Genomic DNA, 5807 nt, shown 5'->3' with positions numbered 1-5807 from the left:
TTGTCATTTACTTCATCAATCTACAACATTGCACAACAACTTTCCTTTGTCTTGCTTAACATTCAACAAATAGGTAGGTGGTTTCCTGTGTCTCCTTTCTACAATTAAATGCCATATGAATTGCTTTTTGAGTTTATCAAAATTGTGAATAGATCCTGGTTTCAATTTTTTAAACCAAACTTGGGCTGACCTTTTGAGTGTTATAGAGAAAGTCCTACACATGATCTCATTTAGAACGGCTTACAAGTTCATGAACGACTTGAAATTTTTTAAGTGGTCGAGGGGGTCTCGAGTTCAATCAAAACTCTCCATGTCAGGCATCTTGAACTTATTTGGTAGTGGGAGAGCCATGATTTGGGGATTTAAAAGCAGGTTAATCTTGTGAACAAGTTCATCGATTATTGCAGGACCCTTTCCTTTTAAGGCTTGGGCCATCTCTTCCACTTTCAATTTGAGATCCTGAATCTGTTGGTCGACGTGAGTAGACTCAGTTCATTCCTCGACATAAGATACATTCTGGTGTCGAGAATGGGGCGTAGGAGTGCGCAACTCTCTCTGTCGATCTCATATTTGGCTATGTTCGGCTCTATCATTGTTGTCATTACCTTCAACAAGTACAAAAGGGATAACCAGGTGTTGCATGATTGTTGCATTTTGTTGGACCAATTGATGCATACCTTAGCTAAGGTTATGAACCTATCCTCCAATGTTGCGACACGTTCCCCATCGTTTGGAGAACGCTTAGGCTCGTTTTCATGATGGGAATTATGTACCGACTGATCTCTTCTAGCACGGGACTGAGCCTCTATGATAGGGTTGGTTGCTATCATGGTGTGAATGGTGACCATCGTCATGCTACAATTGGTGATCGACATCATTGTGTGATTGGTAACTGCCGTCATGGTATGATTGGTAATTGCTGTCATGGTGTGATTGGTAATTGCCGTCATGGTGTGACTGGTGACTACCATTATGGTGCGGTTGGTGCTGACTCCCACCTAAGTTCTAGATCGTAACTGGAGAACCATTGTCCATTCCTACAGATGGCACCAACTAATGGTGCAAGATTTTGTGGATACCCAGAATGATGTTATATTTGAAATAAAAGAGAAAAGGTGATTAGAAGGGCACCGATGTGGTACCGGCCTAGGAGCCTCAAATGATCAAGTTAGTACAAGACCAAGAAAAAGAAATGACTTTCTTAGGGATTTGTGTCATACCTTTTGAGTTGGTTGACTACTCTTTTTATAGGGTAGATTGTAGTATTTAACTAGGAATTAATTTCCCTTTACTTGGCCAACATGGATCGGAGAGCGATTCTATATCCATATCTCTTCTTTAAGTGTAACCCCTTAACGTTCATGGCTGTTAGACTTCTTATTGGGTTGTTGAGTCTATTTCACTCAGTCTATTTCACTCTTTGTTCAATTATATTTGTGTTTATGTGATACATATCAATGGATACACACATATACCTTTGTATCTCAATGTTTCATAACACTAATTAAGTTTAGATTACATTAGGTTCTCTTTTTCTTTCCTATACGTTTTTTTTTTTTTTTTCGATAACCGGGTGTTTGGAGTTTTGCCCCGAATACTTCATGAGACTCATGCAAAGTGCCCCCACTTAGATTGAGTAAAATTCAAACTACGCGGTTTATATACTTATATTAGTAAAGAGTAATTGTCTTTAATTTGGCTAATTTGCGGTGAGGCCACCTGTGGTGGTAGTTGTGGTTATGAAACATGTCTTTAGATACTTAGGGGTTGTTTGGTAATGTTTCTCTTTCCTGTTTCTTGTTTCTAAAAGGCTGAAAAACACAAATAAGTCACATAAACATGTCTGGTAATATTATTTTTATTTTTAAAATTTGAAAATATGTTTGTCAATAGCCCAAATTTTAAAAGCAAAAAAAAAAGTTGTTTATACTTATTTCTCATCAGAACACGGCAAAATATGTTTCCAACTTATACGCACCCTAAGTCTCTTGTTTTTCTCTATCTCCTCAAACCCGTTATCCCTCGTTCCATTCTCTCTCTTCTTCTTTTTCCCCACTTCTCCATAGCTAAAAAAAACACCAGGTTCCTCGTGACACGAGATGAATTTAGTTCCATCAAACATGCTCAAATTTAATTAAAAAAAAAAAGAAAATTAAAACTAGACTAAGATCTTCCTGATTTCAACCCAAAATTCATATCAGATGAAACAAAATAAAGATCCAAGCTTAGATTCAATAACCCCGCAAATCTTCAAGAAATTCGTCGTTCGTGAAAGAGGAAATATATATATTAAAAAATTAGGATTGTCTCACTCCAATTTTCTTGTAAGTTTACAGTATTAAACCAATTATTTCATAATTGTATGTATACATATGTGTATATAATATGTAACGCAGAGATAAAGTGATCTTCAGAGTTCTATATACAAATTGTTTGGAACAATAAATAAATATAGGTTGGAAGGCATGGAGAAAAACGTGAATGGAGATCTAACCGAAGGATTTTTATTTATTTTTTAATAGTGAAGTGTTGGCTCTCATAATTTTATGAACCAAATACACATTATTAAACATGTTTATTTTTTCTTGTTTACAAAATTTAACAAATAAATTAATGTTACAAAACGTTATTTTGTTTTTAGACAGAAACACGAAGAAATACAAACGCTTAGAAATAGAAATAAAAAATAAAAAAACAAATAAATATAAACGTTACCAAACAACCCCTTAATTTTGTCCCTACCTATTTACCAGTCACTTGGCAAGAAATTGTAATCTTCAAAGCATTTGATTTGACCTTTAGATCAAAAAACTGACTTCATCATAATATTCGAAATATCTTAAAGATAAACTTGTATTTAATAAAATAAAGTGGGATTAGATTGTCTAAATAATAATAATAATAATAACTACCTAAATTACCTTACCTTCACTTAAAACCCATTTTAAATTTCAATTTTTAGGTTCGTTAAAAAAAAAAAAAAAAAAAAATCTTGTTAAACATCTCTATTGGTTAAAAGCGTTTTCTTTCCATCACCAAATACATAAAACTCATAAATGTTTTAAATTAAAAGCACTTTTAAAGGATTGAAACTCCATCTTTCAAGTTCTCAATGACTCGAACTTTAATATAGACTATCACGGTCCATTTTTATTTTTCCGTTACAGGCTCTGTTAAATACATAGGAAAAGATAACTTTGCTCCTAATTGTTTAATCCCATTTATCTAAAATATTAGATTCCTTAAATGACCATAATACCCCTACACCCACGGGCCTACCACCACCACCACCCACATCTACGCCGCCGTCAAAATAGCAATTGCAACCCATGGAAGGAAGACGCCGGGGAGGGAGAGGTTGATGATGGTATCGCCGAGGAGTGGAGGAGATGAGGATAGAAGCGTTGCCTGGGGGGGAGGGACACCGGCAAAAAGCAATCGCAACCCATTACGGGTGGCAGATTTCAGCGCGTCGACGCGTTACCCCGATTGGCTCTCTTTCCCACTGACGTCATCTCCTGCACCTGCCCCGCCATCGTCTTTTGCGCCGACATCCTTGCCGGTGGTGGCAGTGGTGTGTATAATATATATAGATATATATATTTATATATACGTCTGTGTATACATATATATATATGTATATATGTATCTGTATATATATATATATATATATATATATATATATATAATTTGTAAATTTACAAAAAATTTAGGGATATTTTAGTCTTTTAATATAATTCTTTAGGCTAAATAGTTGTTTTGACAAAATCAAAGGATATTTAAGTTATTTTATATCGTGTCATAACTGTTCAACTAACTGTTATGGTGTGAGTAAAAAACGGAACAAAATTTTGTAATGTGAGTGATAATTATTTTTGAAAGATATTTAACAATGAAATATGGCCAATCCTGAGGGAGTGTAAGTGAAATTAACTCTAAAATTAATTATCAAAAAAAAAAAAATAAATAAATAAAGAAGAAGGAAGAAGAATTAATCTATTATATCACATTTATGGGAATTTTTTTTTTATTTGTTATAGCACATTCATCGGATTTTTTTTCTTCTAAAAATCTGTTATACCACATTCATGGGAATTATTTTTTTAATCCGTTAAACCACATTCATGGTATTTTTTTTTTTTTTTTTTTTTTTTTTTTATCCGTTATATCACATTCATGGGAATTTTTTTTAAAAAAAAAAAAAAAAAAATCATTATACAACGTTAATGGGATTTTTTATTTTTATTTTTTTATTTTTTTAAATCTATTATACCACATCATGGGAATTATTTTTTTTGTTAATTGTTTTAATCTGTTATACCACATGCATGAGGATTTTATTTATTTATTTTTAATCTGTTATACCACATTCATGGAAAATTATTTTTTTGTTAGTTTTATTTTTAATTCGTTATACCACTTTCTATGGAATTTTTTTTTTGTTAAATATATATAATTTTTATATGCATAGTAGTATTTATGCAACTTAAGACTTTGGGGATAAATATGGTACTTGACATTTAGGATCTTTTTTAATCTTTTTTATGTAATGTAATAAGTGGGGTTATTTCGGTAATTTTGACTCAATAGACTCCGGTAATCGGGAAGATCTCCTTTGCAATATTTTGTATAGTTGAGTGTTCAATTTGCAACCCGAGATAGTTCAGGGAGTCATTTTTTACTTTCTTGATAGTTCAGGGGTATTTTTTTGTATTTTTGCCTTCAATATAATATAATATATATATATATATATATATATATATATATATATATATATATATATATATATATTCTAGTTTGATAAGTATTAAGACATAATTTTTTCATGCACGAGCTCAAACTCCTGCCCTCTTCTTTGAAGATGGAGAGATTATACCATTGAGTTAGAAACTCTTTGGTTGAATCAGTATCACGTAAAGTTTGAAATATACAAAAAAGAGATTGCCATAAGATCACATTATTCAAACTACTATTATTGTGTGAATGTAATTTTTATCTAACTAAATGCATTAAGCTTTTAAATCTAAGAAGTTTAATGAACTCAATTTTTATTTATTTATTTATTTTTTGTTTTAGTCTAGAAAATGTATTAACATATTATTCTACTATTTATATATAAATAAATAAAAATTGAGATTAGGTCTAGGTGTAACTGTAAGCTTTTTCTATTGTGAACTAAAGGTCACTAATTTGAAATAGGAAACAATCACTCTGTACATGAAGGTAAGGCTAACTGCATACATTTTGACCATACCAATGCCACAATGGTGGTGGCCTCTTGCATCCGAAGGTTTTGCAATAGGAGAATTTTTTATTTTTATTTTTTTGTAATTTTAGTGGGGCAATATTAAAATTTCATAGATCTATAATTCGAAAAAGGAAAAAAATCACTACTATACTAAAAAAATTCAGTGGGCCCCCACTAACATGGTAGGTTATGTAAGTTTACCTTTGGTGAGACAACATTTACTTTCTTGAAATCACTTGTGGATATATATTGTTAACAACTATCTATTCTCAAAGTTTAAGCGAGAGGGTGTAACTTTAATATTTAAATTCATTAAGACCTCGCCTCATGTCTGTTGCTTTATTTTGGTCCAACATGTTTCAATTTTAATTATTAGGGAAAAAGGTGAGGTCTGATACAAATTTTAATTATTAGGGAAATGGGTGAGATTTTGATACCATGTTAACAACAATATCCTCCAAAAGCTTTTAAGGATAGGATATTTAGTTAAGAAAATATTGTACCTTCCACAATGGAATCAAAAAAGTGAGATTTTGAGTAAGTGTTTACATTTTACAGA

The sequence above is a fragment of the Cornus florida genome, unplaced genomic scaffold (assembly GCF_030987335.1).
Source record: "Cornus florida cultivar Cherokee Brave unplaced genomic scaffold, ASM3098733v1 CherokeeBrave_3.0.0_Hap2_Chr03, whole genome shotgun sequence".
Classification (NCBI taxonomy): Eukaryota; Viridiplantae; Streptophyta; class Magnoliopsida; order Cornales; family Cornaceae; genus Cornus; species Cornus florida.
This window is presented reverse-complemented; position numbering follows the sequence as displayed.